Source organism: Chenopodium album, chromosome 25, assembly GCF_948465745.1.
Source record: "Chenopodium album chromosome 25, dcCheAlbu1.1, whole genome shotgun sequence".
Lineage (NCBI taxonomy): Eukaryota > Viridiplantae > Streptophyta > Magnoliopsida > Caryophyllales > Amaranthaceae > Chenopodium > Chenopodium album.
In genome coordinates, this window is record NC_137858.1 from 30,579,913 (window position 1) to 30,603,990 (window position 24,078).

At 33.2% G+C, this 24,078-nt stretch overlaps 1 pseudogene across 1 annotated transcript; it reads right to left on the reverse strand.

The window, feature by feature from the left end:
* Positions 1-10,030: 10,030 nt before the first annotated feature.
* Positions 10,031-13,767, reverse strand: LOC145614286 (receptor-like protein kinase 7; annotated as a pseudogene). Its single transcript, XR_014107083.1, has 2 exons — positions 10,924-13,767; positions 10,031-10,587 (listed from the first exon to the last, which is right to left on the reverse strand). The product of XR_014107083.1 is annotated as a receptor-like protein kinase 7 (transcript).
* Positions 13,768-24,078: the final 10,311 nt, after the last annotated feature.

The following is a 24,078-nucleotide window of genomic DNA, read 5'->3' on the forward strand; positions in this document are numbered from 1 at the left end:
AGTTCGGTAACCTTTGGCTTAATATGGTTTGGCTTCGGTTAAGTTGTGATCATTTGATGCCGTAATGGGTAGTTTGTAGTTACGTACCTTGGCATTACATGACATTATGTGCAATTGTGTTTGGGGTGAAGCGGGAACTCAATTTATAAACTACTTACATGCCTAGTTTCAACAGGTCCATGCCAAATCGAGTGGCTTTCCTACCAAATTTTGCGCTTGTCGAGCACGCTCATAATGTTGCTTGCTAGCATGTCCATGCTTGGACAAGCTAGGTGCGCACTAGAGGAAGCACACCCTTGCTGGAATTTGGTACGCCCGTGCCTAATTGAAAAACAAGAGAAACTGAGCTACTGCCTAGGGAATGATAGTTTAGAAGACATAACTGTGTCTCGATCGCTAAGGGAATTTGTTGTTTCAATGAATACTACAAGAAGGGGGGGTTGAATTGTAGTATGAGAATTTAACCAAACTTTTTGCGGAATTTAAACTAAGTAAGCTAAAGGAACAGAAAGATAAACTAAAGGAACTAAAGTGCAAGAGAGATTTTTACGTGGAAAACTCCTTGACCCTAATCAAGGAGAAAAACCACGACCACTTGGGATTTTAGGAAAAGAATCTTCACTAGAATAGGGCAATAAATCCTATTACAAACTAAAGACTCTTACATCAAGTTCCTCAACGAACTTGAAGCCCCGAGGAACAAGTCACCCAACTTGTTACTCCTTCTCTTCTCTTTCTCTCTTCTCACTTCTCTCTTCTCTTTCTCTTCTCTTCCTCTCTTCTCTTTCTCACAATACAGAAGTTCACTCAAACTTCCCCATTCCCCAAATTACAACTCGAAAGAAAGAATAAACTCTAGTATAAGAACATTAACAACACTATAATCAACTTATGTGGAATTGGACTCTTAACTCGATTTAAAATCTTGAAAACTTATGTGAGCAAGGGTGAGATTTTCCAACAGAAATCAATAGCTATTTATTGATCAACAAACGCTTTGGAAAATCCTCTTTGTGCAGCAATTCCATTACGCCACTACTCCAACCCATTAAGAAAATCATGTCCCTTAAATTAAGGAAGCATGAACTCCTCAATGTGCAAGACCATGTCTAGAAGAAGAACATGGGGGAGTAGGCCGCAAGTTTTAGAAAACATGGAGATTTTATTTTGCAAAAGATATTTTCGAAAATTAGAAAAGAAATAAAATCTTTTTGGTTAAGAAAAAGATAAACGTTTAACAACTTAACCACTTTCCTAAAAACTAGCATGCACAATATTTTCTTCTAAGACCAATTCCACACAGATTTTTCGAGTGTAACTAAATATCTTATACTTACATAAATTCTAAAATATAAAAATATATTTATTCTTCATGTTCTCTGATGAAGCTTCTATTCCGAGGCATCTGTTCCTTAGAAGGAACTTCTCTTCTCTGGTGAGGCTTCTTCTCTGAAGCTTCTATTCCTTGAGGGAACCTTCTCTTCTCAAGTCTTCATTTCTAAAGCACCAGTTCTTGTGAGGGAACTCTTCTTTTTGGATAGCTTTGTTTCTGGCTTTCCTGTTCCTCATGGTATCTTTGTACGACACTTAATTCTCCTAGTCTTTGCACTAATCACACACTTAAACAATCAAGCTCTTATTAGTCTGTAAGTAAGTGAGGTTGTGTCATCATCAAAACCATTAAGTCCAACAAAATTTGATTTTAAAGCTATCGATTCACTATTTGGAAGTGGCACGATCATTCCCTACGTCCGTGCTTGGATGAGGAGAGGTTGTTTCGTATTTTATTTGATGTAATTAGAAACCTAGTTTATTCTCTAGTATTTTATATTATTTGCTTTGAAAATTTATGCTTTCTATCAATGTGCGTTCTTGTTGATTTAATCTTCGATATTTTTCTTTTCTCTTTAATTTATTTAATAGTCAATATCATTTTCATTATTTTTATCGTTCTTTCTTTTGTTAATATATATGCGTGAGTAGTTTTCTTAATCTAGGATTTAGCAGAATCCAAATATGATTGATGCATGATTTAAATCTTTAAATTCTCCTACAATTTAATAATTCAATTGACTTGCTTAATTTATTACATTAAGGCCTTTACTAGATTAGGAATAATTAAACGTTTTTATCATCCTTTTGTTTCTCTTGGATTTTAATAGGATTAAAAAAAATACTCACGCATATTCATGGGATTTGTTTATTTCAACTAAGGGTTGAAGTTTTTCAAGGAAGCTTGAATGAATATAAATCTAAGTACTAAGTTTAATATACCTTATTTGCTTGATTCCATAGAAGTAGATAGGCTTGATAGTAAATTTGGGAAGCTATTGATAATTCGAAAGAGACCTTTGGTATTATTTAGATATTACTTCTGTTGTTGATTGAATTGTATGTATTGGGAATAGAGCTACTATTGCATTAATTGTATTGTAATGTAGCGTTGCTTGATCTTAGCTTGAATGTTATAAATTATCAAATTATTCTTGTTTAATTATATTAATTGTGTTGTTTAGTATAGAATTCTCAATATTGATTTGGTTACTTGCTTATATTAGCTTGAGACAACTTAATTAAATAATTCTTAGTCTCTTGGGATACACCCCTTACTTTCTTATTCATATAGTGAAAAGAGGGAAAATGAGATAATTTGAAGACGGTTGTAGTTAGTGGGGCCCACCATAACGTCACAATTAGAGGTGTCAAATCGGGTACCCAGATGGAGTTTGGGTTGACCCACGACGGGTCGGGATGTTTGGGTCGGGTAATGATGGGTCATTTTAATCATACAAACCAAATCAAATCGGGTTGAGCTTCATCAGATTCGGGTTAAAGTTGAGTTCAAGTATGGTCGGATACAAATCGAATTGGGTCGAGTCAAATTCAAATCGAGTCATATCGTGTTAAGATGAAGTCGGATTCAGATTTTATTGGGTTTATTTGGGTCAAAGTTAATTTATTTGACTTTGGATCGGGTCATTTCCAATTCGATTAGATCTTGGTTCAAATCAATTCAGTTCCGGTTAAAATTTGAATGTGATTGCTTTGATACAAAAATAATGGGTTAACTTATTACTTTATATTAAATTGTTGCAAATAATATGAAATGAAGGTAGTACAACACTCTTTGTTGAATTACTTCATAATATGACATGTTAAGATTGAGCATATTGTATACAATAATCACCCCGGATCATATACGAGTCAACTTTGCAAGTGGATTGCTTCCATGTGAATTGTGGTACTCGAATAATTGATATTGTTGTATCCACTTATCTAATTAGCTACATTATTTAGGTATATAATGATAATATGGGATTTTTTGAATTTAGAGTACAAAAATCATGGATTAATTCACTATTATATCGATCAATGTACCATTCCTATAATTTTGACTTGATTTAAACATATTCTTATTGCTTTGCTTTACTTTTGTGGTATCTCATTCATACGGAGTATCAATTATCATTCCTTTCTATGACTCCCTTCTTTGTTCTCTCTACAAATTCTACAATTCACAACTTGAATGTTGACTATAGAAAAACTTCATCAAACAACGTAACTCAAATGTAAGGATATGATTCCAAGGTTGAGCCATCAGACATTCTCTACCACGAATGTACCAGTGGTAAAGAATTTGATTTCAAGATAGAACAAAAAGTTATGTTTAGAAACAAGTTGGGTTTAATTTTTCCTCAAAAAAAAAACAAGTTGGGTTTAATTGAATTATGAGTGATTTCGGGTCGGTTTTAATTGGGTCATGGAAAGTTTCAAATCGGATAATTAAAGGTCGGGTAAAAAGTGGTATTTATTCGGGTCTAAATGGTTTCAGGTAGATTTCATTTCGGGCTAGATCGAATTCAAACCTTATATTATCGGGTCTTATTGGTTTCAGTTTAAATACGAGTCGATTCCAAATTGGGTTTGGATCATAAATTATCAGGTGGAGTCGGTTTCGAGACAACGTCGAGTCGACTCTAGATCGGATTCAGATAAAAAATATCCGGGTCCTACCAGTTCGAAAACAGTTCGGTTTCAAGTAAACCTTTCGGGTCGGGTAAGTTTTTGACACCCCTAGTCACAATTAAGGTGTTGGGCAAACTGCTAGTAGTATTTAAGGTTTTGATAATTGTTGGTTGTAGAATTTAAAAATATATATACTATCTCCGTTTAATGTTTTCTGCAACTTTTACTATTTTAGTCCGCTAAACATTATGTGCAACAAAAAAATTTCTTTCCTCTTTTAGTAAAAAAACTAGTGTGTATCCCGAGCGATGCCCCGGGTTGCTAATTTGTGTACTTCTTACTTTAATTTAACAATTATGTTGGACTATTTGTGTAGTTAGTGTGTGTAGTGGTTCGGGCATTTCCTTGGATGTCACTTTTTTTTTTAGTTCATATGTATTTATATTTTAATCTTGTGAATAATAAATGAATTATATTACCTCTAATTTACTTAATAAATGAAAGAAATATTATAATATTATGTGAAACTTGAAACATTAATAATAATTTGTTGAGATGGTAAAAGTATTACCTATGTATATTGGAGGTTATGGGTTCGAATCTTGTTGTAAGCATATTTTATTTTGTTAAATGAAGTGGCTAGCTTACGTTGCGCATATATGTTGGATGATGACATGGCATTGTGACATAGGTACACATACTTTGAAGAAAGGCACGTGGCACCATTCCTTTAAAAGGAACGCCTTTTAATATATAGTATAGATACTAGTCAAATGTCAATTTTACCCTCATTTAAAAAACTTAAAACACAATTTACTAACTATAATCAGATTTAATTAATCACTAATTTCTCACCCAATTTTTACCCCAACTAACCCAATCTAATTTATCAACTCTTCATCTTCAACTCAAGAACCCCAAAACCACCTCATCTTCATCTTCATCTTCGTCTTCCCCCATATTTTCTCTCTCCTCTTTCCATATCATTATCTCTCTTTTTCTTTTTCCTCTCTTCAACTTTCAAGAAATTGAATTAGTGATGGGTTTGTTGAATTGTTGGTGATGATTTCGTAGTGGGTTTCCGTCGGATCTATGGGGGCTTTCATAAGATTGGTGGTGGTGGTGGTTTCGTGGGGCTGATGGTGGTTTTTTTTTTGGGGGGGGGGTTGTGGGGGTTTCGTGGGGTTTTTGTGGTTTCGTGAGGGTTTTCGTAGGGGGTTTCGTGAGAATGGTGGTGGTGGTTTTCGTCGGATCTATGGGTTGGTAGTGGTTTCGTGGGGGTTTCATGGTGGTTTCGTGGGGCTGGTGGTGGTTTTGTGGTGGTTTCGTGGGGCTGGTGGTGGTTTATGGGGTTTCGTGAGAATGGTGATGGTGGTGGTGGTGTAATTCGTCAGATCTAAAATGGTGGGGGTTTCGTGGTGGTATCGTGGGGTGGTAGTAGTGGTAGTGAAGCCGGTGTTGAAGGCGGCGGTGGTGTTGGTGAAGGCGGTTCCACGGTGGTGGTGTTGGTGAAGGGGGTGTTGGACTGTTGGCTGGTCTTGGTGGTGGCAGTGGGTGGTGGTGGCTGGTCTTGGGGTGGTAGTGAGTGGTTGATTAAATATCCAAATATTCTCTCTCCACCTTAATTATATACCCCTAAAATACATTAATCATCATTATCAAATTTTGAATCGTGAACCGTAAACCCTCCCAAAGTTGCAGAAAATATTTAACGGAGGTAGTATATATATAATTAGTGCTAATTATTAAAACGTAATTTATAATAGGCGATAATTATCAAATTTTTATTTATTAACTCTATAATCTCAAAGAGAAATCAAAATTTTCTTTCTTCTCATCTTCATTTAGATGGACCCATATTGAAGCACCACTCCTTTTTGGAAATAAAGAGTGGGACTAAACTCACTAAAGCCCAAAGAAAAGTGGAGGTGCCCCCAAATTCTTAAAAACACTAATCTCTTTGGTGGTTAATATGAGTGCACTAGGCAGTGTAGGCACTTACTTCATGCAAGTATTCAAGTAGAGATAAAGGATAAGAACCCTTTTTTTTTTTTTTTTTTTTTTTTCGGGGTAAAGAACCCCACTATATTTGTAACAACTACCAAATAAAGTTGAGAAGTTCACATGGAACAGATATGCTGACTATATTGCTATATATGTGTCATATTAACTACAAGGAAGACAAAAGCATTTTGAATATGTCTAAAGGTTGCATTGTTTACACAACACAAATCGTTTTCTGGCACCTAGAAAACTAGATGTCTTTTTCATTACTATTTGAAGCACAATAATATTCTATCCATTTTTTAAATATTGATCTAACCTCTTTATTATTGGTTTTGATATAGGAATTTTCTAATCCCAAATAAACTTAAGAATGGAAAACAAAACTATGAATTAATTGATGATAATTGATATTTAGTTAATGCCTAATATGTTTACTTTTAGCTCATGGAAGCATTTTCCATTCTGTTTAGTTCAATATAATTCACCTCAAGGTTTGAGTGTTTTCTCTTATGATCACTGACTTATTTTTACATTTATCAATGAAGTGGCAAAATCTTTCCCTTATTTCTTTTTGTCAAGATAACATAATTTGTATTAGTATTATTTTGATTGTCTTTCTAAGCTCAAGTAACCATTGTGTTACAAGTTGTTTAAATTTGTCAAACTTAATGTATTTTGTCAATGACTTTTATATGGGATAAAACTTTTGATCACTAATTATAGTCTACCATATTCCTAATGCAATAAAACCCTTGCCTATCCCCTCCCCTTTAAAGAGTCTTGGCCTAGGGCGGTTCATCGGTCCAATACCGGACCGGATCGACCCGGATTGGACCGAAGCCTGAAAATTAGAATTTTAAGAACCGAAGACCGGACTGATTAAGTTAGGACCGAATCCGGATCGAACCGAAAGAATCGGTCCAAAGCCCGGACCGGACCGCTTTGGATCGATTTAAGAATTTTTAAAAAAAAGAATACTAAATTTTTAATAAAGTTAAGGAAAACACAAAAAAAAAAAAAAAAAAAATTGGGAAAATTATATTGTAACGTCATTTTACGTCTTTTTTGTATATTTAGTGCAAAAAAACTTATAAAATTAAAGTTTTAACCATCAAGCTTATTAAGGATAATTTTAACCATTATTTAAGGTTTCACACATATTTTTAATAAAAAATCGGTTCGGTCCAAAATCGGTTTTTATAGGGTTTTGGACCGGAAAAATAAATTTCAAGACCCGAAGACCGGACCGATTAATTCGGTCCAAGCCTGTTCGGGTTCGGTCTGGTCCATTTTTTCGATCCGAACCAATTTATGAACACCCCTACAAGAGTCTTGGTTGAATACTTGAATGCCTGCTAATTCAGGCCAGGTTGATCTCTTCGGTACAATAAGACCCTCCTCCTTACTTACCGACAATAAAAAACTATTGTTATCCCATTTTCTTATTGTAATCCATCGGCAGTTGTTAAACCCTTCCATCCTTTAAACGGATTTTCATTCTTTCTCTTAATTTCATTGTACTTTTGCATTTGTAATTTTGGAATATTGAAAACATTAAGGGGCCGTCTGGTTTTCACGGGGTTATCGGAATGGAATGAACAAAGGAAATAAAAAAGAATTGAATGAAACTCTTTCTATACAGTTTGTTGTTTGTTTTACAAAACAAAGGAATCAACACCACCACCACACAACCCCTCTTCCCCACTTTTCCAGCAACTCCACCGCCCAGCCACCACCTCACTGAAACTCCCCGCCCGATTTCGCACCTCTCCGACCCCCTTGTCGCTTGTATTCGCACATCCCTCACCCTCGCCACCCGTATTTGCACTGAAAATTGCGAATCTAGAAATCGCCCGTATTCGCCACCTCACAAAAAATTACGAACTTGCTGCTCCTCATGGCTTGTGTCGGAATCTTGGGCAGAAAAGAGGCTAGGTTTGCGTGGGCTGGCTTGTGTTGTGGATTGGCTTGTGTCGTGGCTTGGGTAGGAGGACGATTTTCTAGGGTTTGCGTGGGCGGGGGAAGGTTTTTCAGGGAGAGGAGGGGGAGGCGCAACGGGTTTCGGCGAGGAGAGGAGGGAGGTGTGGCGAGTTTCGACGAGCTGGCTGGGCGGTGGGGGTGACTGGTAAGGTAGTGGCTGGTGTGGATATGGTGGTGTAGTGGTGGCTGGGAAAGGGAATGCAAAAATCTAAGGGGGGGGGGGGGGAGGGGGGGAATCAATGTAGAAAGATTTTGGGTAAACTCAAAAATAAAAATGGATAAAGAGAAGGAAATTTTGACAATTACCACCTTCTGTTATGTTCATTTTAGCAATTACCACCTTCTATTTTTTTTTTTTTGAAAATAACCACCTTCTATTTTTAAAAACATTAAAAGTTACCACCTTCTTGCCCCCCAACTACCACGTGACGTCATTTTGGGCCCCTTCTTTCATTTTTCTCCCTATTTCCCTCACATTTCTCATTCCTATTTGGATTCTCATCTCCCCTTTCATGTTTTCCCCCAAACCACCAATAATTGTTCGTCAATTTTGATTTGGAGGAGTGAATTGAAGTGTTTTTGATTGTTTGGGGGAAAAAAAGTGAGAGGGGGGATGAGAATCGAGTTAAGAATGAGAAATGTGAAGAAAATAGGGAGGAAAAGAAAAGAATGAGCCCAAAATGACGTCATGTGGTAGTTGGGAGGCAAGAAGGTGGTAACTTTTGATATTTTTGAAAATAGAAGGTAGTAATTTTCAAAAAATAAAATAGAAGGTGGTAATTGCTAAAATGGACATAACAGAAGGTGGTAATTGTCATAATTTCCTAAAGAGAATGAAAAAAATGACAAACAAACAACAACATAGGAAATGAGCCATTCTCTTTAATTATTAACCCCAACCAAACGGCCCTTAAGTTTCTAGAAGAAAATAAGGTACTTTATTGAGTGTTACTCTATCACGATTCACTGGTAACCAATTGTATAGTACATCAGTACTTTATATGTTTTTGCTTAAATTAGTTGTGAATTTATTACATCAAAGAACTAACATTCTACACGAAACAAATAAGTTTTGCTTCTTTGATGCTTCTAAGTCGATTGCCACCTTTATGCACGTGACGTGGTTTAATACCATACATTATTATGTTTTGAAAATTCTTCAAATATACTGTATTATTAGCTATTTAGCTGTAGAATATTTTGGCCTTTTGAGGGGCATTTCAGGAATTATTTGCTAAAAATAATTTATCTTGGAGTTCATTAAGGATTTAAATCGAAAATTAAAAATCAATTGGTGAAATTTGTACTTAAAAACAGATTGTTTTTTAGTATGCATTCTATGCATACTAAAAAACAATCTGTTGATTCCAATCAGGCAAAACACAGAATATATTTTACTATTGACTAAAAGCTTTATAAAAATATTAAGTCGGAAAAAGAAAAACACGGAATATATTTTACTTAGGAGCTAAAAAGTTATTTGGTGTGGACAGTCAATGGTTTTGGTGCTTTTTCACCTTTACATCAATTACTCCCATATACTCCTATTTATCTTAATAATATTATTTGATATGCACTTTGTAGAAAATATAAGAAATGAGATAATTTTTGTGTGGATGATGGTATGGCTTACCCTATCTAATTAACGGGGTGTTTAGATCTTATGTATGTTGTGTACAAGTATGTAAGTATGACGTATATCCTGAATATCCTCTATTACATCTCTGTAATTTGTGCAAAGGTAAACACGTGTAAATTATTGGATAGTAAGTCATCTAACAGTTGACATGGAAATCCTTTCGTTAAACACCAGTAGTTTGTAAAGCCTACAAAAGCCTCACTAAGGTCTTGTTCTCTTACGTTGAAATTCAATTCAGTTCAGTTTAGTTCAGCTCAACTCCTAATTTCCTTCTCTTATAAAATATTCATTTCAGTTCAGTTCAGCTCAATTCAGTTCAGTTAATGAGAACAGGCCCTAAATTGCATTTCCTTGAGATGGCCTTCTATTGAACACCTTAGCAACCTCAGGCAGGAAGAAGAAGAAAAAAAAAAAAAAAAAAGGAAAAAAAGGAGAAAGAAGAGAAAAATTGACTTGGGTTGGCTAATTAATATTTTACATCAAGCCTATTATAGTACAAGAATTATATACTCTACATTTTATGGCTACAAATGTCACAAGAGTACTAAAACCCCTGAATTCTTCAATATACAATATACTACTTTTGTATTATTGTATATTACACTCTTCTGCTTAGAACTGCTCTTTGCTTTCCTCTATTTTCTTAGCCCCATCTTTGCCAATAATGATGCTTACCAATTGACATGGTTCAGCATCTTCAAGCATTTGGACCACACTCCTCATTGTTGGCCTGAGCTCAGGGAGCCCAGCTGTACAAAGGATCGCGATCTTCAAAATCTTAATCGCGTCTTCCTTCAAGGGTGCTATGATGCTTGAGTCTATTATGCTCAATACACTATCTCTGTTCTTCAACTTGCTAGACACCCAACTAACAATGTCTTTGCTGTCTCCAAATTCTGGCTCAATCGGCCTTTTCCCCGTTACTAATTCCATCAGAACCACTCCGAAGCTGTAAACATCACTCTTCTCGTTCACTTTGTATGTGTATCCATACTCTGCACATGAATTAAACTTTAAGACGTCAACATTTACAATACTTTTTTCAACAATTGAGAAAAAATTTGACTTAACACTCATTTACATGCTAAGACTTTCCTTACAACTTATCAAATATAAGACATCATATCCAATTTTAAGGTTTAACAATAAGCAACATTAAAGGGGACATTATTATTACTTCAAAGTAAGATTTAAGATAATTTTTACTATCAATAATATAGTATATGTTACTTACATGACTAATGTACACCTAACCAAGTCAACTATATGTCTATATGCATAAAGCTAAATAAAATGCCTTAATAATTTTGAAATGAGTGTATAAAATATACCTGGTGCAATATAACCGTGAGTTCCTGCAATCACATGAGTTGAATCACAATTTGTGTTCACTTGAGGAATCTTCGCAAGCCCGAAATCAGCAATCCTAGGCTTCAAAAACTCATCCAGCAATATATTGCTAGACTTGACATCGCGGTGAATCACTGGTTTGTCATATCCATGGTGAAGGTATTCAAGCCCTTTCGCAGCACCCAAAGCAATTTCATACCGACTTTGCCAATCTAAGGCTAGCTTCTTATTACTATGCAGCCTATCCCACAAGCTCCCATTAGGCATGTACTCGTATACCAACAAGCTCGAGTCTTCACTTGTAATACTACAATATAACTTCACCACATTGATATGCCTTATTGAACTTAATGTTTTGACTTCCATATCAAACTCCTTGATCTTTCTACTACTACCATATTTCTTGTCTAGCATTGGAGTGCTTGGACGGACCTTCTTCCCATCCTCGGAGAAATCGAAATTCCATATGTGCTTAACAGCCAACTCCTTCCCATCTTTAAGTCCAACCTTGTAAACACTCCCACACCCTCCTTTCCCTATCAAATTATCGGGCTTGATCGAATCAAGTATCTCCTCTTCAGTGAAGGTAAGCAAGTGGTACGACTTCATGTTCCACGAGTAATCGTCCTTTAATGAGAACGAACGCTCCTTATCCTTCCCGACACCACTTAACTTTGTGTACAAGTAACAACCACTTAAAGCAACCAAGATGGCTAATCCAAGAACTAGGCATATAACAAAAGTACGATAATCTCGAGACCTCGTTGAACATTGCCTAAAGCTCTCAAAATCCGAACTACAAAGGTAGTTATTACCCTTAAAGCTCTCTCTAAACGCCCCAATCGACAGAGATTTCGGTATTGGACCAGATAACTTATTGTAAGACAAATCAAGACTACTAAGCTTAAGAGATGACAGGGTAGTCGGAATTAGACCAGATAACTCATTTTGAGACAAATTCAACGAATTCAAAGTAGGCAAAGAACCTAAATTCACAGGAATTCTACCAGAAAATGAATTTTGTGCTAAATTTACATCAGTAAGATGAAGGCATTCTCCTAAAGAAGCAGGGATATTACCACAAAACTGATTTTTCTGCAAGTAAAGATTATTTAACATCTTAAGCTTACCAATACTTTCAGGCACCTCTCCTTTGAGCTTATTGTTACTTAAGTCGAGCAACAACAACGACGAAGCGCCTGCGATTTCTGCCGGAATATCCCCTGATAATTCATTGTTGGCAGCATAAATTTGCACCAGATTTTCTGCCTTAGCAATATCCGAGGTGATTGAACCTCGGAGCTTGTTATCGGCGATATCTATTATATTTACATTAGGCAGACCCCAAATTCCGGCGGGAACATCTCCAGTGAGCAAGTTGTCGCTGACTCGGAACCGAGTCAACGTCGTACAGTTGGCATAACTCGCCGGAATTTCGCCGGAAAATTTATTTTCCAAAATCAGTAGCTTTGTCATAGTCCCTTTTTACACATATCAGGGGGGATCGGACCTGAAAGCGAATTCGTCGATACATCAATGAAATCGAACTCCGTCCACGACCCGAGCTTCTGTGGAAGTCCTCCGGTGAGTCTGTTACTATACAGAGACAAGTTAACCAAATTCTTAAAGTCTCCAAACTCCGCCGGCACCTCGCCGGAAAATTCATTCTGGTACAATTGAATCCAAACAAGCTGATTCAAGTACTTGAGTTCAGATAAATCCCCTCCTATGCTATTGTTAGAAGCATCAAACCTCTTCAAATTCGTAAGGTTTCGAAAACCGACAGGGATAACTCCGGTCAGGCAATTGTTGTACATCTCGAGCTGCCATAATTTTTTAAGCTGGGATATCTCAGTTGGTATTGACCCGTTTAAAAGATTATCAGATAATTCAAGATTACTCAACTCAGACAAGTTTCCAATTTCAGGTGGAATTGATCCTGAAATACTGGAATTTGTCAGATAGAGCAAGTTCAAGTTCTTCAACTCTGTAACTTCTTTAGGAAACGTAGATACATCGAACGGGTTGTCGCCGAGGCTGAGATGAATAAGGCCGGTCATATTCGAGAGAGAATTCCAGGGGAATTTCCCTGAAAACCCACTTAAATTCAAGTATAAGTACTCTAATTGGTGTAAAGGTGAAATGTTTGGGAAAGAACCAGAAAACTGGTTGTTACCCAAGTCTAAGTATCGAAGCTGAGTACAGTTTCTGATATCAGACGAGATAGTGCCGAAAAGCGAATTGAACCCAAAAGCGAGTTTTTGAAGGGAAGGAAGGGAGCAGATGGCATTGAAAGGGAGAGTACCGGATAATCTCTGTTTGGAGAGATCGATTTCCGTTACGTTGCGAGCAGTGTTGCAGGAAACACCAGTGAAAGTGCAAGTTGGGTTGGAGGGGATCCAAGTGGAGAAGAGTTTGGGGTTGGAGGATTGGAGGGAGGATTTGAGGGTGAGGAGGGAATCGAGCTCGTCCGACGAGGCGGAGTTGGAAAAACAGAGGAGGAGAAGGAGGAGGAAGAGGAGAGGGGTGAAGGGTGGTTGTGGTGGCATCATTGGAGGTGGGGGTGGTGTGGACGGTGGGAAAAAATTGGAGAGTTTGTTAGGAAGGGGTGTGTAGAGTAAGTAGAAATGAGAAGCAAAGTGTGACAACAACTGATTTTTGAAGAGGAGAGAAAAAACAAAGGGTAGTGGCGGGTGTGTTCACACGTGCTCTAAAATAATACACTGTACTTTATATGTCTGATTTCCTCCGGTTTTTTTAGTTGACACCGTTTGATTTGTACATTATTCATACACTATATTCTGACTTGCTTTTATAATTTATAGGTACGATAAAATATAGTTATGTAGGATTTTGTTTAAATCATCTCAATGTATATTTTATTAATATCCAATTTTTATAACTTGACAATGTTGTTAATTAGAAATATTAATCGTTAAATACATGCGTGATAATAAAAATAGTATACTTAAAAAAAAACAAAAAAAGTATAATAAACTTGACATATATGTTAGTGGCTCAATACCTTAGTTTGGCATTAAATATATTAGTTAAAAAATTATAAAGATTTCTACTCCCCTCGTCTTTGTATCACAAATTTTTTTTTTTATCACGCTCCTCTTTGCTTTTTTTGTACTCCCTCCGTCTTTAATTATTTGTATCATAAAATTAGGTTTTAAAAAGAACAGTGTTAGCCACTAAGCTATTGACATATATTATATATATGTCATTCTATTAAAATTAAATATAAATAGGGATTTTAATTATGGAATTAATGCAGTAACTTCGGACATCGCCCTAGCCTAATAAAACTAATGTAAAGATTATAAGAAGAGGGATCCATGATCTGAGTATATATTCATTTTAGTTATTCCTATTAGTGTAATGAAAAATTGAAATTGTAGTGAGTTTGTTAAAGTTTAATAGTCTATCCTTTTTGCCTTGGTATAGTTTGAGACTTGAGTCAGCAATCAAGACCCGCGCCTGTGACAATATATTTAATGGTGAAAACTGTCCAATTTTGTTAAGAGTAATGCATGAGAAATTAAAATTTGCGTAAGATTATCTTAACATCATTATACCATTTGTAAGCCTCTATAAGATGTAACTTTATCCCAATTTCTCTATCTGTATAGCCAATTCACTTATAACGTACAAATTCTTAAATGAACCTGGTTCACAATAATTTATTGTGGACCACTAACATTAGAGACAATATGATTATTTTATTAATAAAAAAAAAAGTCACTATATTAAAATAAAGGTTATTATGTTGAAATAAAAGTTAGTGGGACATTAAAAGCTATAAGAGGTTATTTTTTTAATGATATTTTAAATATAATGGTCAATATATATAATAAAGATCACTATATTAAAATTAGGTCACTATTCAACATAATTTCGTACTTTAAGTTCATAATAATATTAATGGTCACACAAGTTTTAAAAAAGGTCACTATGTTAAAAATAAGGTTACTATATTAAAATTAAGGGTCACTATCTTCAATATAATGCCAGTTACGTGTGGATAAACCTCAGGTTCACAATAATATTATTGTGAACCAGGTCCATGCAAGATTTTCTGCTTATAACGTGGTCTTGGAATTATATGATCTGATTTAAAATTGGAAAAATTGACGATAATAATTCCAACTAGGTAGAAGCCCGTGCGATGCACGGGTCTTATTAACAATCAAATTAACATTAAATATTTTATAATTATTATTTGTAATAGTTAATTATCATAATACTCTATGTATGATCTTTTACCTTTTTTTTTCAAGAATAACTATCTTACAATAAGATAATGTTAATGTATCACTCAAAATATATCTTTATAAATTAATGCTGATAGATCACTTAAAATTTGTTATGTTATAAATTATTGTTGTTATAATTTTTTTTTTTTTGAAAGATATTATTGTTTATATCATTATATTCAAAGCATATGGTTAAAACCATATCAATATAAGGAATCATTTGTAGAAGTTATTCATATAATAATCTTGAAACTCATAATTTATCCGGTACCTTAAAACATCCCTATTTTAATATTTACAATAGATTACTCTATATTAGGATAAAAAATTAAATTTAAAATTTAAGTATGTTAGAGCTTTCTTATGGTATACCCAAAAAAAAAAAAAAAATAAAATAAAAAAAAAAAAAAAGTGATTGTTATTCTTTATTTTGTAAGATGTATGTTTTGTTTTAATTCACCTAATCTAAATTTATTATAATTTAATTTTCAAACTAAGCTGTTTACAATTAACTGTAATTATTAAACTATACAAATTCTAAGTCTAATGTATACACATCTGGGAGAATAACTGAATAGGAGTGAAGGATATGAAAAATTTGTTAAAGTAACCCCTCCATATTTAATCAACTATATTGAGTGTTTTAATTTGGGTTAAGATTTAACAACATCCAATCATCACAATATAAACCATATGACCCCCGGCCCGTAAAAAAAATGATTATCAATATCATATACGATTAAAAAATAAAACTTTTTGATTTGTTTAATACGTGGTATTTGTTTGTAGTAGTAATCTTTATCTCTTTATTTTTATTTATTTTAAGATTTTCTTTTTGTTTGTTAATTTAGATAATCTTGAAGATTGAACCTATTATAAAAAAAATTATAAGTATGATAGATATTAGAATAAAAATATTTAATATAATGTTAAAAGATATTTTTATAATAAAATTTTAACTCTAAATAACTATTCGTAGTTTTTGTATGACACTTGAAATTATATTTTAAAGTATCTCAGTCATCGGATATTAGTGTTGAATTTTAAATGTGAAAAAATATAATTTTGTTTTTTTAATTATTTTAAATCATAACTCTTTTGTATAACAAAAACGCTTTATTCCTATATACATATATAATTATAGAATCACTATTTTCTTTCACAAACAATGACTTAGACCACCATTATTTTTTTACTCCGTATCAACTTTACACAATGAAAAATTAATAAAATAAATCCAAACTATAGGGGTAAAAAAATAGTGTTGCATTAACGAAATTATTCTACTTGAATAAAAGTAAATCCTTATAATGAAATTTCATTATCATAAGTCTTGAATAATAGAGGTATACACTATTACAATGATTATTAAAATAATAATACCTATATTCTCCAGAAACTATAATACACAAATCAAAATAATTAGAGACATCTCTTACTATCTTTTATTTTTTATTTTTTTGCCTTTTATTGTAACATTATAGTTGCAGAATTACTTTTCCAATCCACACATTCCTCTTTTGAATTTGTAATTGCTTGACAAAATTTCCTTCAATTGGCGCAGGGACATAATCCCTTCAAATATAAAATAAATATAATATTAAATTATAATAAAGTTGTTGGTTAACAAAATTTAATACGATAAGTAAAACAATTAGATCAGGTAACATAAAACAAAACATGCCTCTTATAAAATAATGAATAATATTCAATGTTTTTTGTCTACCATAAGAAAGTATTGATATACTTACATTTTTGTTCAATATCTTTGTTAATCAACAAATTAGACCTGGAAAAAAAAATCACACCATGAAAAAAGAGTAGATAAATATTATTCACATGATGGTGTTTTTGTATTATATAGTTTTAATGAATTAAAGCTCCAATATATAATGTGGTGGATTGGTTGTATGTAGTATATATAGTATATATATAGACATTTGGTGTCTATTTACAATAGAAAAAAAAAATTATATTTTTGAGAGGATGTATACAAATCTTTAATAGCAAATAAAATCTCTTATAAATTATTTTTATCTAATCATGATATGGGTTGATATAAACTGAACGTTATTATTCAATTTTTTTAACGTTACTATTGTCTTACAAAAAATTGAACGGCTTTTTTTTTTTTGAAGAATATTGGTTAATCATTAATAATTTTATTTTTCTTTTAATATGTTTGTTTTTTAAAAAAAAAATTGTCTATAATTGATATTTTTTTAAAAAAAAAAACTTTAAATCCTAATATCAAAATATCATCGTTTTAAAAAAAAGATAATGTTTAGTTTCAAAATAATTTAAATCTTAATAAACCACTATTCATCATTTTTACCTACGTGGCAAAAATTTTAAATCTCATTCGCCACTTTTGCTTATGTGGCGAGTGAATTTTTTAATTCTAAAATAAAATACAAATATAATTTTTAATTGGTCGAAAATCTACCTTTGCTTATGTGGCGCTCCAAATGCTCTCCAAAAATGTCTACTTTATTTATATATATTAGATTATGCCTCATTCGCTCAAAATAATCCCAACTTTTGATTGTTTTTTGATAATCCGAACTTCAATATTAATTTGCTTCTAACGGTCTCAAATGACCTTTAACCTGATCAACTAGTAATTTTTGTTAACATAAAATTTAATGCACATGTGTCACTACATGATTGGTCAAAATAAGTTTAAATTTTAATTTAGTTGCTAATTAAATCTTAACTAATATTTTAACTACCTTCTTAAAAAAAATTAAATTAAAAAAAATGTTTAAAAAATCCGGCACCACCGACGTCTAGTGCTAGCAGTCACCTCCCCGGCCCTTACCCACAACCCAGCCCAGGCGACCTGTCACCCCCACGGCCCCACCGCGCTAAGACCCACTCCCCTACCCCTCCCCCGCGGTCGCCCTTCCCCCTAAACCTCCATAAGCCCACCACGAAACCCCTTCCCTCCCCCCAAAATCCTTAAAACATAATCCTTCCTAAATTGCCCGACGCTCCTCCCCCAATCCTCGAAACCCCTATTCGCTAGGGTTCCAAGGATGGGCGAGGTGGAAATCGGGGGTTTTTTTGCGGCGGGGAGGTTTTTCTCAAAGATTTCGGGGGAGATGGGGGTAGTTTTGGGGTGGCGGACGACGACTAGGGATTAGGGGAAGGGCGGCGATGTTGTCGGCCGGCGCGGTAAAGGTGGGTCTGGGGTCGCGGCCTTGGCTGCGGCGAAAGTGTGGTGCTGGAGGTGGCTAGAGCTGCAGGGGAGGTGGTGGTCTTTAGTTAATTAATTGGATTTTAACTAATTGTAAATATTTTTTTAAAAAATTTGTTTTTTTTTTTTTTTTACCAATTACGTCCTGACAAGTGTTAAATAACTTGTTATAACGAGTTGGATGACCGGTTGGGACCATTGGAGGCAAATTAATGTTAAAATTCGGATTATTTAAAATTAATCGAAAGTTGGGATTATTTTGAGCGAATGAGGCAAAGTTCGGATTATTTTCGTCAATTTTTCCTTTAAAATTAGTATTCTATTGTATAATTTAGTATACCATGTATGATCATTTTAAATACGAATCAAATTCTAATTTAGACAGTTATCTACTTATATACTTATATCGTGGACTACAGGGCTTTCATGCAACAAAGTGATGCATTGACATCAAATATTTGTCATGCTTAACATATACAATTGGATGTTTTAGGGAGGAGGAGTTTGTTTAGATAATTTAAAGAAAATTTTGCATAAAACCACCTTTTAAATCCTGTTTTTTTTTTTTCTTTTCTAATCTTTTTTTTTTTTTGCAAATAACCACCTTTTAAAAAAAATGTTGCAAAAGGCCATCAATTTTAAAAATTTTGTTGCAACTTACCACTTTTTTAGGCAATTCCACCAATAGTTCTCCATTAAATTGGTGGTACGTTGCAACAAAATTTTTTAAAATTGATGGTCTATTGCAACATTTTTCTAAAAGGTGGTTATATGCAAAAAAAAAAAAAAAAAAAAAAAAAGATTTAAAAGCTGGTTTTATGCAAAATTTTCAAATTTAAATTTGAGTTTGTCTATGAATAACTTTGGTTGTAAATATTTTAATTGACGTTTTTCTAATTTCTAATAAAATGTTCACTTTCCCAATCAAAATATAAAAGAAAATTTTAACAAAATTAGTACTCCCTCCGTCCCTTTTTTACATTCATGCTTTCCTTTTTGGGTATTTCAAAATTATATTCCTACTTTCCTTTATTAGTAAGTAAATTTTTACCAAATATCCCAAATTATCTCTATTTTTCTGTTTTGTAATTAATGTTTTCTCTATTTTCTCACTCTTATTTTCTCATTCTCACTCTTATTAATGTCTTTACAAAATTCAGAATCCATGTGCATCACTTTAGATGAATATGATTGGTCCTTTTATTTTTTACCAAAAAATGTTATTGGTCCTTTTTCTTTTCAAAGGATTGATGACATGTGCATCATTAAATATTATTCAATCTTAGTTTTTTTTTGAAACACAATCTTAGTTTTATTTAAACACATCAATTAATGTCTTGTAATTCTCATTTTATTTTGTTTTATTATTCTTTGTTTTATTCCAAGTTCCTTATCCCCTTGTAATTTTAGAAATAGGAACGTAAGAAAAGGAATGGAGGGAGTGCGTAAATTAGTCCAAAATCCCAATAATGGGGTTTTAAGTGAAAATAATATAGCCTAAAGAGATTGAGTACGCACTATAAGAGCAACTCCAATGACAAGCTAATTATGCCACATAAGCTTTTAAGCTAATCATCATTTTAGCTAATTTTTGCTCCAATGCTATAAGCTTAGTACTAGTTGTTGGATAGAAAATACATGGAAAGAGCTTAATTGGTGCAATGAGCATTTTATTTTGGAAAGTTTAATTCCCAAGCAAATTAGATTGGCAAACGTAATTTGCTTACCCAAGCTAATTGAGTTTTCTAACTCCAATAGTCAAGATAGTAGTTAAGGAATTATTGAAATTGCAAGTAAGTCTCTAGCTACAACCATTGGAGTTGCTCTAATAGGATTGTTTGTTTATAATTTCCTACTCTGTATATTTCTTACGATCGTGTCACTTGTCCAATTAGTGGAGATTACAGCGTCAATGAGCACAAAAGTGGTGGCATTTGTCATGTTGTTGTACAATAAAATATTTCATTAGGCCGTTTTAGTTCTCCTAGCATTTTGACTACCTTTAATTATTTCGCTACCATTTGTTATTTATGATTTTCTTTTAATAATTTTATAAAATTTTATATTTGACATCAATGAATTCGTTTTTATAGTAAGTGACAAATAGTGAGGGCTGGCTAACTGATTATAGTTTTTGCATTGCGTTGGCTTCAGGTTTGATAATGTTAAGTCTTGATCCTTATCGTTATGACTTTTCCATTTTTTGGCTCCTTTAATAACTGAAAATAAAATTTAAAAATTCAAAAGAGTATTAATTTATTTTCAGTTAATAGTTTTCTAAACAATGTTATTGCAACAATTGCATAGGAGATTCATACCACATATAAATCTAATAGATTTGTATCCTAAAATAAATTTATGATTGTTAGAGACTTAGAGTAGAACATTTTGGTTAGGCCTTGTTTTAAGATATTTACCTTATTTCACTTATATTAGGGAAAATAAGTTCAAATTAGAGTTGTTCATAAATTCATACTGTATTAGATAAGTAATAATAAGTTTAACAAAAATAAGCTTTAATAAGGGTCAGTGAGAATCATCTAATTTTTTTACCAACGAATTAAAAAAATTATAATTTGTTTAAATGAATCAAATGAAGTTCATCCTCTTGGTTATAAATAAAAAATCGCTAGACCGTCTCTCAGAAAAAGTTGTATATTCCACCTATAAATAAATAAAACTTGCATTATTGGCTTATTTTCTAATAATATGACGCATTCTATACTAAAACTGGTTGATAGTTGATAAAGTAGCACATGACATTTATTATTTACTAATTTTCCCCTTTTTGGTTATTGTAAAAGTATCCATCGTTTCTTATAAAAAAAAATAAAAAATAAAAAAAAAACAATAAAAATGTTTCTTAGGCTATTAGTTATAACTCACTTGTGAGTTATTTTCTAACAATGACATGTACAAAATTTTGAAATTTCAAAGCAAATTTAGATAATAAGTGATTTATTTATCCATTGATCAATTTATCAAGCACCAATAGATTACTTCTTAGTTCCATTGTTTGTGTAGTTCCAACATCAGCATTTTCTTTTTCTTTTTTTTTTGGACAAGAACATCAGCATTATCTTTATTTTTTTTTTAAAATGCCCCAGGCCATCTTTAGCCTAATTATAATAATATGGGTGCAAATGTGCAATAGGATTTTAACTTCTGAAGTAACCATGTACTATTGATTATTAATGAAATATTATAATATTGGTGCTTAGGAAAATGATTGATTTTATCAAATGATATAATAACCAGATAATACTCCGTAATGTTTATATATTGATGTTTGGTCTATCTTCACAATCTACCTTCTAGAAAGTCTACCTCTTATTATGAAAGTCTACCCTTATTTAGCTACACCAAATCACCAATAAAATAAAAACTAAAGTTTTTCCTCAGCGTTTAATTTAAACTTTAAACATTTCCTAGAAGCTTAAGGATGTTCTACACTACAAGCTAAGAATGTTCATAATGATAGGTACTCGACATTCTACACTAGTACGTAAGAATATTCAGAATTATAGGCAATCCTAATCTATCTATATCAATACGAGTACTATATACTAAAAGACGTTTGTTTTAAAGAAACAGTGCCACATAGTACTCTTTAATTATAGACACCTGATTGTGTCTCTCTAAAAACCAAACCCAATGATATCTTTAATGTAATTGATTATCGAATAAATCGAAATGTGAAAGAGTCTCGTGATTGCTCTGTTTGTAATAAAATATTTCTTTCTGTTTTCGAAAATCTTTCTTTCCGTACCCTGTTATGAAAAATGTCCAGTTCAGTTTAGTTTGGTCCATGATATGGATCCAGTAATAGTGTAGTTGGTTTGGGCTCGAAAAGAGCTTTCTAACGGTATATTATAAGCCCAATTCCGATGAATAATGAGGAAGTTATGACCAAAATACTAAACAGAGCCCAAACCGGATTTATACATGGCCCAATGATCAAGTGGAGGGTCCATTAATTATTATTCTTAACATCATTAGGATTTACTTTAATCTTCTAGAATAATTTAGAAGGTTCTTTTAAATTCTAAAGTAATTAGGATTAATAATTATATTTTTATTTGATTTAGAAAACATGAAGAATTTTGTTTGGAATAAAACAAGTGCTTAATGATAAGACTGGTTTTAATTAATGATAATTACGGATTGTGGTTACCCAATTATATTGGAAAATAGACTACGTACAACAATTTTTATCATACCGTGCCATCGCGTGGCGACAAGCCTCTCGCGCCATGGCAGGTCTGTCGCATCGCGATAGAGCTGTCACGCCGGGAGAGCTCCAGTCGCGCCGCGATGGGAGTAGTTTGGCTCCGAGTTGAATTCGATCTTTTCTGATTGTTTCCGGACGTTTTTCTCTGTAAATAGGGGCGTTAATTCTCCGTTTTCAGTTCACTAACAATCACCATCTCTCTTTTTTCTCTATAAGTGAAGCTTATTCTTTCTCTCATTTTCTAAGCCTAGCCTTTTCAAACATCATTCGTCCATCACCAAACTTAGACATACTTAACCAAGCTCGAAGTTGCCTTCTCCCTAGACGTGAAAGGTTGATAATTTCTGAGGGTTTGGTCCCAAATCCCAATTTTAATTATTTATATTAATTGTTTGATTTAATACTTTATTGAAGTTTACTAATGCGTCTATTCTTTTAATAAAAAAAGATACGAGGCAACAAAGTGAGTAATTCAATTGCTCTATTTCTTTAGAAATCATGCTTAGATTTAATTTATATTCCTAGTATCATGTTAGGATGTTTTTAATGCTTTCTAGTATCATGTTTATGTTGCTTCCTATTTCTTCTATCATGCTAGTATCATGTTAGGGATAAAGCTTTGATTTTAATGTTCAGTGACATGCTATGATTTGTTATCAATCATGCTAGTATCATGCCTATGATCTTGCTACTATTATGCTTTATTAAAATTGAGATTATGATGATGATGATGATTGTTGTATCAATATAATATAATTATGTTGCTTGATATATTATTATTGTTATTGCTTGATCATGCTTTTTCTACAGGTTTAAAGGAGATTTTGTACTTGAAACCATTCCTAATAAGATAATTAATAATTTGGTTAGGCTTAATATAATTTTGATTCAAGTGATCACCAATAATAAATTTATTTGTGCATTAATAATCAACCAACATAGATTAAACATGTTTAGGGCTAACCTAATAATTGCATGTTAGTCAGAAAGCGCACATGAATATTAGATAATAAAGTAGAGGCCCATTTTAGGGTGGGTTCAATCTCTTTTAGGTTGAATCCGTACCTTCATTCCCGAATATACAGTCATGGTTTCAGACCATTATGGAGTTAGCGATCTCTAGGATCGTGAAACGGTGAAAGGTGCAACCTTCACCCTGTGAACGGTTTACAAGTTCCTAAAATTTGTTGGCTACTCTTTTGCTCTACCTTCCTTCCCTTTGGACGCCACCATGCTTAAGTGCATGATCACAGTAGGGTTCAAGTTTGGGATGCTTGAAATATTCCCTACATGAACATATGTGTGCTATGTCACAATGCCACATTATCATCCATAGTATATGCGCCACATAAGCTAGCTACTTCATTTAACAAAATAAAAATATGCTTTGAACGAGATTCAAATCCATAAACCTCCAATATAAATAGGTAATACATTTACCATCTCA